This window comes from Ambystoma mexicanum, chromosome 8 (genome assembly GCF_040938575.1).
Source record: "Ambystoma mexicanum isolate Mex_15411 chromosome 8, UKY_AmexF1_1, whole genome shotgun sequence".
NCBI lineage: Eukaryota > Metazoa > Chordata > Amphibia > Caudata > Ambystomatidae > Ambystoma > Ambystoma mexicanum.
Window position 1 is genome coordinate 314,915,784 of NC_090929.1, and position 13,476 is coordinate 314,929,259.

A 13,476-nucleotide genomic window follows, 5' to 3' on the forward strand; every position below is an offset into this window, starting at 1 on the left:
ATGCATCCTTGGGAAAAGCCACGCCACCCGAGGTGAGGGCTTAACACATTCTGCAGATGATCAGCAAATTTCAGTGCCCATCGTCTTCCTGCCTTCGATTTCTTGTGGTTGCTCCGCCTCATGGCATCCTGCATTTTTCTGGAACCAGAGGCTCGCCTGAGAATGAGATCCCTCCAATGGGCTTTCAGGCAAGATGTCAGGCCTTATTCAGGTTCTGAGTAGAGGTGCACAGGACCACCTGTGGTGGGCCTGCAAGGACAACATTCGGAAGGGAGAACCTTTTTGGCAACCATGGCCAGAGATAATAGTAGTGACGGACGCCTCACTCATGGGGTGGGGAGCGCACACCAACTATCTGACAATCAGCAGTCGTTGGTCTCCATCGGAGTCCAAACTACACATCAACCTTTTGGTGCTGAGGGCAATCAGACTAGCGCTGAAGTCTTTTCTGCCCTCTGAATGGGGAAAGAATTTCCTGATAATGACGGACAACACAGTGTTATCACTATATAAGGGTAAGCTCCCTATTCTGTGATATAGGGGGATCAATTCTCAAACGGGAGTATAGAAACCGTTTAAGCAAAGAACAGAGAATTGATTACCCCTCTCTACAAGGGCCTGAAGGTTTGAGATTGGGGTGGTTTTTACATAGTGTTTAACACACAGACACACATTTGGTATGGGAAAAAGCTGTGTGAGACTGGTGCCTGAGATACTGCCAGGCACAGTCTCACACGTCTTTTTCCTGTTTGTCAAATAACAACTTTCGGTATGCAGTTCCATGCACGGCAAGACACGCGATATTAAGTGCCGTCAGCCTAGCCGCCCGCTCCGCTATTTAATTGAAGAATTGAGCGCTCCCACGCTCTACTGTTTCATATGCGGCCATTTGCAGTTGTATTTACCTAAGCCTGCTGAAATTGCATTTAGCGGTTTCCGATGCATTTTTGAGTAATCATCAAGGTCAAGATTTGGGTTTCCCTTGCCACAATGACGAAATTTAACTTCTGCATATTTCGTCCAACCTAAAAATATTATTCAGACTGACGTAATTTGCGTACATTTTTTCTCACAGAGCCTGGAGATATCAGTGATGCCACACATGCATCATAAAATTGGGTAAACCATTAATTTGAAGATAAATTGGAAGGAATCTATTGTCCTGAAGAAGGCTGATGCATCTATTTCTGAAAAAACACTAGGGATAGTGTCCAATCTAACCCATGGCCGAAACATGTCGACTTTCTTGCAAAAGACCACTAATGATAGTAGTCTGTTCAATTAATTTTGCAAAGTAATGTCTATTTAGTGACTTACAGCCCTTTGTATTCTATGTTTTTAGCTTTCTAGTATCTGTGACGTCATTGCACTTACCTGTTCAGTTATTTGAGTACTGTTCTTTTAAATTTTGAATAACAAACATTAAAAAATGTAGTTTCTGAATTCACCTATGCCTGCCTCTGGAGAATTATTTTCCTAATTGAGTGATCACAATGTACTAAATGTGTGTGTCTGTGTGTTAAACACTATGTAAAAACCACCCCAATCTCGAACCTTCAGGCCCTTGGGCAACACAGTGGCCATGTACTACCTCAACAAGAGAGGAGGCGTAGGTTCACTACCACTGTGCAGAGAGGCGATGCAGCTCTGGGCAATTCAAGAAGGAATCTCCCTATCGGCAGTTCACCTGGCTGGAGAGGAGAACACTGCAGCGGACACTCTGAGCAGATAGAGCACAGTATCGCACCAGTGGGAGCTAGATCAGGAAGTGCTTCAAGAGATCTTCACCCTTTGGGGAACCCCTCAAGTAGATCTGTTCGCCACCAGCGTCAACCGGAAGTGCGATCTGTTTTACTCCTGGGAATTTCCCTCAAGAGGAGCTCTGGAGGACGCATTCGTAGTGCACTAGGAATTTCCACTCCTCTACGTGTTTACTCCAGTTCCAGTCCTTTCTCACATGATCAGGAGGTTGAGAAAGTTCAGGAAGGCCATTATCCTAATTGCCCCGGATTGGGCCAGGTGGGCGTGGTACACGGACCTTCGGGACATGTCCATCTGCCCTCCAATGCGTCTTCCGCAAAGAGAGGACCTTCTCTCACGAGAGGAGGGACGGGTTCTCCATCCAGAGGTCAAGACACTCAACCTTCACACATGGTTTCTGAGAGATTGAGATATAAGGATTGGGACCTTGTGGATGATGTAATGGAGATTTTGCTTTCGGCCAGGAGGCCAGCAACAAAGTCCCTGTACCGCTGCGGTTGGAACAAATTCTGCAGCTGGTGCAGGGAAAATAATGTGGATCCTTTTCAGTGTAATAGACCTATGGTGTTGTTCTTTTTGTTATATTTAGCAAATCTGGGGGTCCAGATTGGGATCATTAAAGTGTACTTGGCGGTGCTTTCAATCTACAAGCGCATGTCAGAAGAGGAGTCTTACTTCAAGATGTTGATAGTCATACAATTTCCGAAAGGACTCACTAAGATGTTCCCTCCATCTCCATTTCAGTTTCCGATTTGGGATCTTAATCTTGTTCTAAAATTCCTCATGTGCGCTCCTTTTGAGCCACTCCATTCCTGTCCATTAAGATTGCTGACCTTTAAGACCATACTTTTAGTTGCATTAACATCAGCGCACAGGGTGAGCAAACTTCAGGCCGTATCTTGTAAACCTCCATGTATTACCTTCTTCAAGGACAGGGTAGTTCTTAAAGATAAACCAACTTTCATTTATCCCAGAAAATTGTGTTACCATCTTTCTATCCGTCCCCACATCCTGGGAAGGATGAGAAAAGTCTACAAAGACTTGTCCCACGACAAGCACTTAGCTTCTACATCTCCAGGATGGCTTAGTTGCATCAAGATTGCCAACCTTTTGTTGGATATACAGTTCACAAATTTGGACTTGCAGTCACAAAGCAAACTTTGTCAAGATGGATTATATTAGGCATTACGAAATGCTAGAGATTGGCTGATAAAGATCCCCCAGAAGACCTTAGGGGGCCCATTCCACAAGGGGCATGGCATTGTCTTCTGCTTTACAAAGAGGGGTGCCGATACATGTTCATGCGGCAGCCACATGGTCTTCCATTCATACTTTTACAAAGCATTACTGTCTGGAATCATCCAGGGGCCAGGAAGGAGGATTTGGGAAGGCAGTCTTGCATTCTGTCCATGATGAATCTTAAAAGCACACCTGAAATACTTACTCTGACACTGCTTTGGAAGTCTATCAAAAGATGAGAAATACGTGGAAGGACACAATCCATTTGAAGGACAAGTTTCTTCCCCCAGGTAACGTTCTTTCGACTGGATGTTCCTCCCACGTATTCCTCATCGCCCCTCCCAACCTTCCCTGCAGGAGAATGTCTGTGCATTACACTTTATGCTCTTTCAAAGTCTCATACGGCCATGGGCATATTAATACCGGTAATTCTGCAAGAACAAAAAAGGCGTAAAAACAGAACTGAAGCCAACGTGCGCTGCACATGCTATATGTACCAGGGATAATGTTGACATCGGGACGGAGGCCCTCGAGGGACATTGAACCGACTACATCGACCACAGCTCCCTCTGCAGACATTTTTTTCCCAAAGCAGCTGAAGCTGGAGATGAATCTATAAACAGCTGAGGAATAAGTGGGAGGATCATCCAGTTGAAAGAACGTTACCAGGGATAAGTAACTTGTTCTTTTATGGAATCCATAGGACTCCATTGGGGATTTTTGCCCGTATTAGCTCTGGCGGTATTACTGGATGTTAATACTGCAGATTTTTGGAGAAAGAGGAGCAATTGCCTCCAGCTGGAGGTAACTCCTGCACTTTACCTCAAAAAATCGGCATATTACCTAATACCGGCACAATTATAGGAAAAAATTGGGATAAACGGAATTACCTCCACTTTTTTCCCACACCACCAAACTTGTAATAAACCCAAACGTCTTTTCATAGCTGGATTGCACATATAGGGTTTGGGTGAGAGAAAGGGATCAAACAAGACAAGACGCGAGGGCTCACATGCAGTGGGCCTCATTCCGAGGCTGGCGGTAAGGGTTAACAGTCACCGTTAATGGCAACGGTGACCGTTAACACTTACCACCATATTCCGAGTTCCCTTTTGCGGGTTGGCATTTAACGCCTGCTTTTAGCAGGCGTTAAAAATCCAACCCGCAAAGGGACCTTGGAGTAAATTACGGCACCGTAATTTACGGTGCCGTAATTTACTCCTTCCCCATTCCCATTGAGCCCTATGGGGGCAGGAATGGGGATGGGGAACCGGTATGGTGAATGGGGGATTACCGGTCCCTCCAACCTTGGAATGGACCGGTAATTACTCCATTCACCATGCCGGATTTCCATGGAGTAAATGGCTCCATGGTTGCTTACCATGGTGTTATTTACTCCATGGATAGCGCCAGCCTCGGAATGAGGCCCAGTATCTTTTATTTGCATTCATTTGAATTCTCAAGACCCTGTTCTGTACTCTCCTACACTGACCGTCATTATTCCTTCATTTCATTCATTGTAATTCAGTGCGGGCCGTGGCTGCAATGATTGGGTGTCACAGTTACTTTTCCCATTTGTTACTTCCTTACTGCTGTGTCCAGCCGCTTCCTGATTATCTTTATCCATAACAGACTGCCGTAAAATAGAGAGGGTACCTTCCCTCGTTTCCTGAATTACCAGGCAGTTTCCAGGATCCAATTTTTCCGTTTACCAGAGACCAGCGCTAACACCAAAGAAATAATAAAAACAGGACATAAAACATGAGAAATAGCAATGCAGTTAATTCCGCTGACCAACCCACACTTTCTTGGCTCTTCTTGTGCCTCTGCCCTGCCTACTTCCCTTTACTCCTCGGGTGCACCTGCCAGAAGTCCCCTTTTCCAGATTAAATTATTTTACCATGGGCCCTCGGGGACCACTGGGATCCACATCCGGCCACCCCTGGGTTTTCACAGTGGTACAGCGGGAATCGGACATCACACAGCACCAATCTGTGTTGGCAAGTCAACTACCGGACTCAATGAACCACTCTACGGGTAGATTGGTAAGGGCCTTTGATGGCAGTAAGCAAAGTAGCATACAGATAATCCAGAAAACACGACACAAGACCAACGATCTATATATATGGCGCAGCAACCCCCTTCCCTGTGCTTACAGGGTTTTTATACAGTAATGCAGATAGGCCTCATAATAAGTCTGGCGGTAACCCCCTGGTGCTATCAGCGGGTTGCCGCCAGACTGAAACACTGTTTCCGTCTCCTATTATCCCAGTGCCACCCGGACATTACAAGTCCCGGTGTCCCGGGATATCAGCTAGCGGAAAATGTTAGTCCCTATTCCTATGCAATCCGATAGGGGGACCACGAAGCACCAGCACTGTTGCCAACGGTGCCAGTGCTTCCGTGACAACTTTGCTTTCAGGGGCCATTGCGCCCGGCAGTTTAGACATGCCGGGCACACAGTCCCAGGAAATCAGAGTTGTAGTCTGCTGGTCCGGAAAGTGTGCCGGTACGTTGCCACCGGCACCCTTATTTCTGGACTGGCAGACTCAGAATGAGGCCCAGGGTCTTCTATGGAAGGGGATGTTCTCCAGCATGGGGTCTGGCATGGATTCACATGGTCATGAATATTCCCTGTCGTCAGGCTGGGAATCCTCGGTAAAGAAAAAAAAAACAGTATCAGTTTCGTTTCTGATCTGTCTTTCGTAGTAATAACCAATCACTGGTCTCTGCGTCATACTGACCACAGCCAATGACTGCCCTCTACCTAAGCACCGCCTCTGGCAGCCATCTTCAGATTTTTACCGCACGTTCATGTGTTGGGATCCTCGTGCTATTGCTCTCGAGCGTTAGTGCTATTTTTTCACGTTTTTTTCTCAAAACTTCGTTTTATCCGGTCAAAAGAGCCTCAAGCTCCACCGACTCTCCATCCGATCAACGGGACCCGTGTCGGATTCGTCTGCGCCCCTCAAGGGTGAAGATTTCGTCGATCTACGTTTTGGAGGACTCCAGAAGCTTCTCAGGCCCGGACATGGCCCAGGAGAAGGGAAGCTCGACGCCCGGAAAGCTGTTCAGGGTCTGCCCTGGATGCCAGCTGCAGAACGTCTTTAAGGAGGACAAACACTCCTTTTGTCTCTACTGCTTACATGAGGACAAGACGCACGTGGAGAAGGACTGTGCGTTTTGCGGCAATATGTCGGAGCGGACCATGAAGGACCGCCACCAACGCCTCGCCAACTGGCTGGAAGGGAAGAGCCCGTCAGGCGAGAAGAAGAGGAAGAAATCCGAGTGGTCTTCTAAGACCTTTGAGGACGCCCCGGCGACTGGGGTCCAACACAAGGCCAAGCACCGCGAGTCCGCTGGCACCGGGAGCGCCGAACGGTCGGGCTCTACGGGCGCCAGGCAGGGCGCACCCTCCCCGGCACCTTCAGCCACGAGCCAACGCTCTGGGTCGGGTAAGAGGAAGGGCGAGCACCCGGCGAAGCTCCTGGAGAGGCCCCGGTCGAGCTCGAAGGCCCCATCGGAGGGGGAGCGAGGCAGTGTCCCCCCCATCAAGGATAAGGCGGTGAGCGCACCTAAGGTGGTGAAGGCCTTAATCCATCCGGCCAAGCCCTCTATCGATACTGTCGCGGCGGCCCTGGCTCAGCCTGTGGAGGCTACACCAGTGGTGGCGACCTCGGGGCTCAGAGTCTCCCTGCCACCTCGGAGGGAGTCCTCTTGCGTGCCCATCGATAGGACCCCCGTGAAATCCCCGGCGGGGAAGAAAAAGGGGGGGCAGGGCGTCGTCGTGGATTCGGCTTCAGAGGAAGAGCTGATCGAGGTCTTAAGCCACGGCCTTGGCGTGGATGAAGACCGGCCCGTCGGGATGGATCCCGACGCAGGTGATGACGACAGCGTCGAGGGTGCCGACGGGGCCCCTGATCGCCCGTCGGATTCCCCTCTGCCAGCGCCGCAAGACAACTCGGCGGCCATTTTGTTGGCTATACAGTCCTTATGCTCAGAGATAAGGACGAGACTACCGTTGCCGACGGAGGAACCTCTCCCGTCGGGGGATCCTGAACCGGGACCTTCTGGTGTTCCCCCGCCCAAGAAAAAAAGGATTCACCCTCCACCTCCTTTCCAGCCGTCGCGACCCGTCCAGCCCTCCTCCCCGTCCACCCGATTGATGATACGGGGACTGACACGGCAGCGACGGGTACGGACGACGAGGTATACGACGAGGATCTCCCGTCGTCACCTCCCACCAGGGCTTCTCCGCCCGACGAGATTGGATCGTTCCACTCCATGATCGCCAGGGCATCCGAGCTTTTCCAACTCTGCCCTGAGGAGAAGAAAAAGGAAGAATTCCTTTATCAACGGCGCGAGGCCAAGAGGAAGACGGTCCTCGCGGTGCCTCTACTGGACGACATTTGGGATGAGGGCCTTGCCCTCCTCAAGAACCCTTCCACGACGCCAGCTAGAAGAGACCGGTACGAGAAGAAGTACCGGGTCCCGGACGCGGCCCCCCTGTGCCTCCGGGCGCAGCCTACCCCGGATTCCGTCGTCTCCGCGGCGGCCAGGAAGAAAGCGGGGGGGGTGCGGCCTCCACATCGACTTCCCCACCGGACGGCGAGGGAAAGAAATTGGACGCTATGGGACGCAGGGTCATCTCGTCTGCAGCGACGACGATTAAAGCGGCCAACGCCTTGGCTATCGTGGCCCGATACGACAGGGAGCTATGGTACAAACTGGCTCCCCTGCTGGAATTCCTACCGGACGACAAGAGGGCGGATGCCCTGGAGATCCTACAGGAAGGTGAGGTGGCGTCGGACCACGCCATCACTATTGCGACGGACATCGCCGACACTGGGTTTCGCCAGTTGGGCAACGGCGTGTGCCTTAGGCGGCGTGGATGGCTCAAGGCTACGGACTTCCGTCAAGACGTACAGACCAGAGTCCTGGACATGCCGTTCGATGGGAACAACCTGTTTGGGAAAACAGTGGACGATTCCCTTCAGGCCATTAAAGCGGACACTGAGACGGCCCGGGCCCTTGGGGTTCTACAGCAACGACGGACGCCCTTTCGGAGTGGCGGAGGCAAGGGCGCCTCCAAAGGTTCCGGAGGCGGTTTCTCTACCTACCGTCAAGCGGCCCGCTCGTCGTCTCAGGAGGCCTACAGAGGACGAGGCAAGTCTGGTGGACCCCGCCGTCGTCGCCAAGGAGGTCAAGGCGGCAAAGCCTCGTCGAAACAGGATTGAACCGGCCGTGGGGTCGGGCCCCCACTGAAGCACCCCGGTGGGAGGCCGGCTGGCGAGCTTCATCAGCGTGTGGGAGTCCATCTCCACCGAGCGTTGGGTGCTGGACGCCTTAGCCCGGGGCCACGCGCTCGAGTTTCAAAGAAGGTGCCCGCGCGTCCCCCCCGTGGCCAGGAAAGAGCTTCACGTCCTTCAGCTTCTCCTGGAGGTAAAGGCGTTGCTCAGGAAGGGCGCCATTGAACTCGTCCCAAAGAGGCTTCGGGGCTCCGGAGTTTACTCGAGATACTTCCTCGTGAAGAAGAAGATGGGAGGATGGCGCCCCATCCTAGACCTGCAACGTCTGAACAAGTTCATCAAGGCGCAGAAGTTCCGGATGGTCACCCTCCAGCACGTCCTGGGTCAGCTGGAGGAAGGAGACTTCCTGTCGTCGTTGGATTTGGAGGATGCCTACTTCCATATTCCCATCCTAAAGGGGCACCGAAAATTCCTCAGGTTTGTGGTCCAAGGGCGTCACTACCAGTTCAAAGCCCTCCCCTTCGGACTACGGTCGGCACCCAGGGTATTTACCAAGTGCCTTGCACCGGTGGCGGCGCAGCTGCGCCGCGAGGGGATCCACGTCTACCCCTACCTGGACGACTGGCTCATCCGAGCCAAGACGAGGGAGCTCGCCGTGGAGCACACGGCAAGGACCGTCCAACTTCTCACGGACCTGGGATTCTCCGTGAACTACGCCAAGTCCCACCTGGTACCCGCGCAAAACGCACTGTTTCTGGGAGCGAAGCTCGACACAATGTCCCTTCTGGCCTCCCCGTCGGAGGAAAGGACCAGGTCCATCCTGGGCAAGGTACAGCGGATGTTGGTTTCCGACGCGGCCAAGGTGAGGTCCATCAAATCCCTCCTCGGAATGATGTCTTCTTGCATCTACCTCATTCCCATGTGCAGGCTCCGGATGCGCCCGTTGCAGGAGTTCCTGGACGCGCGCTGGATCCAAACGACGGGCGGCTTCGAGGAGAGCATCACACTCGACGAGAGTTTCCGCCGAGCGGTCCGATGGTGGGGCACCCGCGCGCATCTGACGGCGGGCATGGACTTCCAGACCCCAGACCACCAGGAGACAGTGACCACGGATGCCTCCCTGGAAGGGTGGGGAGCGCACACCGAAAATCTGCACGCGAGAGGCCTGTGGCTCCCGACGGAGAAGTCCCTCCATATCAACGTCCTGGAGCTCCGTGCAGTGTTCTGGGCCCTCAGGTCCTTCCTTCCGTCCCTCAAGGGCAAGGTGGTGAGGATCTTCACCGACAACACCACCACCATGTTTTACATCAGGAAACAGGGCGGAACCAGGTCCCCAGCACTGTCCAAGGAGGCGCAGGACCTGTGGCATTGGGCCGTCGCCCAAAGGATGTTTCTGGTGCCGTTTCATCTGGCAGGGATAAAAAACACCGTCGCCGACTCACTCAGCAGGGAGCTGCGCTCGTGCCACGAGTGGGAACTACGGCAGGATCTAGTGGATCGCCTCTTCCGACGGTGGGGCACACCCCAGATCGACCTGTTCGCGACGGCGACAAACTCCAAGTGCCAGAGGTTCGCCAGCAGGTTTCCCCAGGCGAGGAGCATGGGCGATGCTTTCTCGTTCCCCTGGGAGGGCCTGTTCCTCTACGCGTTCCCTCCTTTGCCACTGCTAATCCGGCTCGTCAACCAGCTCAAGAGGTCACGGTGCAGGATGATCCTCGTCGCACCTGCGTGGCCGAGGCAGATATGGTTCCCGGACCTTCTGGACTTATCAGCGTCCCCGCCAATCAGGCTGCCGGTGGACGCGGATCTACTCTCCAGGGAAGGAGGCGCCATCCTCCACCATGACCCGAAATCGCTGAACTTGCAGGCCTGGCTCAGTTTGGAGGATACGACATACCGGCCGACTGCAGAGAGGTTCTTGCAAAGGCCAGGGCGTCCTCGACTCTTAAATGCTACGGACACAAATGGAAGAGGTTCTCTGTCTGGTGCCACACACAGAAGATTAACCCTCTACGGATTACGGCTCCCCAGGTACTGCCGTACCTGCTGACGCTGGCCAAAGCTGGTCTGGCACACGCGTCCATCAAGATTCATCTTGCTGCGATCTCCCGATACACCAGGACCACGGGCCGGACGTTCAAGCCTCTGCACTCAGCCCCGTTGAAGTTTCTGTCGTGGAAAACAGCGTTTCTTGTGGCCATCACCTCCGCACGACGGGTGGGAGAGATCCAGGCCCTTTCCTGCAAGGCCCCGTACTTGACTTTTCACGACACGAGGGTAGTGCTCAGGACGCACCCCTCCTTCATGCCCAAGGTACCGTCGGACTTCCATCTCAACGAACCCTTGGTGTTGCCTGTGTTCTTCCCGTCGCCTTCGTCGCCGGCTGAGAGGACTTTGCACTCACTGGATGTGGCTAGAGCGCTGAAGTTCTACGTGGACCGCACGAAGTGTTTTCGGAAGACGTCACAACTCTTTGTGAATTTTGGACCTGTCAATCAGGGGAAGGCTCTCTCGAAGGCTTCCATTTCCAGATGGCTCTCCGGCTGTATCATGTACTGTCATCGGTTGGCAAACCGACCGCTGCCTGGCCGTCCGAGAGCCCATTCCACCAGAGCGATCGCAGCCACCACGGCGTTCCTTTCTGTTGTGCCCCTGCTGGACATATGCAGGGCTGCTACTTGGAGATCGACGCACACCTTCACGAAATTCTACTGCGTCGATCGGGATTCCAGGGAGGAGTCCAGGGTCGGCCAAGCAGTGCTGCGCAACCTGTTCGCCTCAGGTGAGCCTGGTGAGGAGGTAAGATGCTTAATGTTGGGTTTGATGTAATGCTTAATGTTGAGCCTTTGCCACCTCCCGTGGTTGTGCATGTGTGTACTGCTATGTATTCTTTATTCATGAGCATGTGAATCCATGCCAGACCCCATGCTGGAGAAGGAACAAGTTACTTACCTGTAGCTGTTGTTCTCCAGCATGGGTCTGGCATGGATTCACATGCAAACCCTCCCGCCTACCCCTCTGCGGCTCTTCACTTGGTCATACTGCCACTTCACGTGCTTCCAAATCTGAAGATGGCTGCCAGAGGCGGTGCTTAGGTAGAGGGCAGTCATTGGCTGTGGACAGTATGACGCAGATACCAGTGATTGGTTATTACTACGAAAGACAGATCAGAAACGAAACTGATACTGTTTTTTTTTTCTTTACCGAGGATTCCCAGCCTGACGACGGGGAATATTCATGAGCATGTGAATCCATGCCAGACCCATGCTGGAGAACAACAGCTACAGGTAAGTAACTTGTTCCATCCATGCATCATACAGTCGAAACAGTATACACAGTGTTTCAATTTGAACTACATGATTCTCATAATACAACCTACAAGCATTGGTAAGGTTCTCACACCTAGACGAGTAAACTTTGCAAAAAGCAGCAGGCAGTTTCAGATACATTTCTAGCGAGTCAGCGGTTTTCACTATGATTACTGTTCTTACATGGCTCAGACAGTGCCTGTCCAGCTAATGCCGTATCGCTGGTGATGCAGCAACCTAAAACATGCTTGCTTGTGCCGAATAGAAACTACGTCAGACGCAGGTAATGTAGAAGTAAGCAGCATATCTGGAATACATCTCAGTTAGAACATGCACACAACAACATAGGACAATGCATTCATATGCAGTAGGCACAATTTTAAAACTGGCAACCGCGGGTGGCTGAGCTCTTGCATGCGAATGACAGAGTAGTACAGAAATGGGGGACACCATTTTATTTTTTCTATGACACATAGAACAGGTGATATATAGGGCATTGTTCATTTTCAGAAGAGGTCTCACACTTTTGACAAATGTTAAAATACCTGGGTTTTCATCATAAGAAAGACATTACAACTCACTGATGATTCCCAACAAAGCAGAATTATTTGAATGGGGTCGCTGTTGGTACTCATGTTCAGGAGAGAATTGCCTGGCTTTTTGGTATGAGGATGTCCTTGCATGTGGGACCAAATTGATATACAAATGGATATTTCTCCACATACAGAGCTTAATAGTGATTATAGATATTAATGAGCATGCCACCATCGCAAGGGCAACTTATTAGGCCTTATTCAGTCACATAGACTTGCATCCACATGTTTGCCAAAACCACTCATCAATTTCTCCAATATTGTTACTACTGTTCACCACTCAAAAGTCTCCTCCATCCTTGTCCTCCTCAACCTCTCTGTTACTTTTAAAAATGTTGCCCATCCTTGCCTCCTCAGTACACCCATGTATTGGTTGATCAGAGGTTGAGAAGAATAAGAGTGGCACATTTGAGTACTAACACCATCTCAACAAAAAGTCCTCTCAGCCATCTACGATATAAAGCCGTTCCTAGTCAATCTGTTTCCCACTCAAGCTGTGCTGCCTCTTACTTCCACTCCTTCACTCCTCGTGCTCCTTATCATTAGAAACCCCAACCCTCCTGAAATTAAGAACATGTTCATTGTACAGGGCTTTAATATCACATTCAAGTAGCACCTTTTATATCTGTAGAGGATAACTGAGATGTATAGCAGCACAATTCCCCATCACCCATACGTGATTCTCAGAGCTGTTTCTACTAGTTTGAATTTTTTAATTATTGCCAATTGATGTGTATTAACAGTCTGGGAATCTGTACTACCTCAGTTTAATGACTCCAATTTTCCCCTGGTGCTTGTTACGCCCCCATTTAAATGTTCTTTTGTAGTAAAGCATCCAGAAACGGGAATGCTCCACCTGCTGTTGTTACCCCTCTTTAGTGTTTCTGTTGAAAGTACTTCATGGTCTCAAAGAAGAAACTCAAAATAAATAAAATGGAATAAACACAATAACCTTCTCAAAAAAAGACTGGAACAAGCTCTCCTGAAACAATGGTCTTAGATATACAAACTCAAAATTAATATCTTACTAGACTCAGTGAACAACCTGCTACTCTTCCACACTTAGCCAGTTGCACATCTACATTGTTTCCCTCCTACTTAAAAAAGCTGTTTTGCATCAGGGTAGGAATGTTGTGCACCAAAAGCACTTTTAATGCCTTGTCTGTTTCAGTTGGTCTCATGACTAAATCTGTGAGTTTGGATCCCTGTGGTGTTCCCCCTCCTCCTTTTACCCTGCCCGCTTCACCAACCAAATTTGTTTCATTATGTGCTTTTAAGTGTCCTGTATATACGTGGTACATTATAAAACACAAAGTAAATCAGCAA

General features: G+C 50.9%; 1 protein-coding gene across 1 annotated transcript in view; it reads left to right on the top strand.

Moving 5' to 3' along the window:
• The window catches only part of DPP7 (dipeptidyl peptidase 7), a 3,316,481-nt gene that overhangs the window by 1,592,858 nt on the left and 1,710,147 nt on the right, over positions 1-13,476 (top strand). The gene's annotated exons all lie outside the window — the stretch shown is intronic.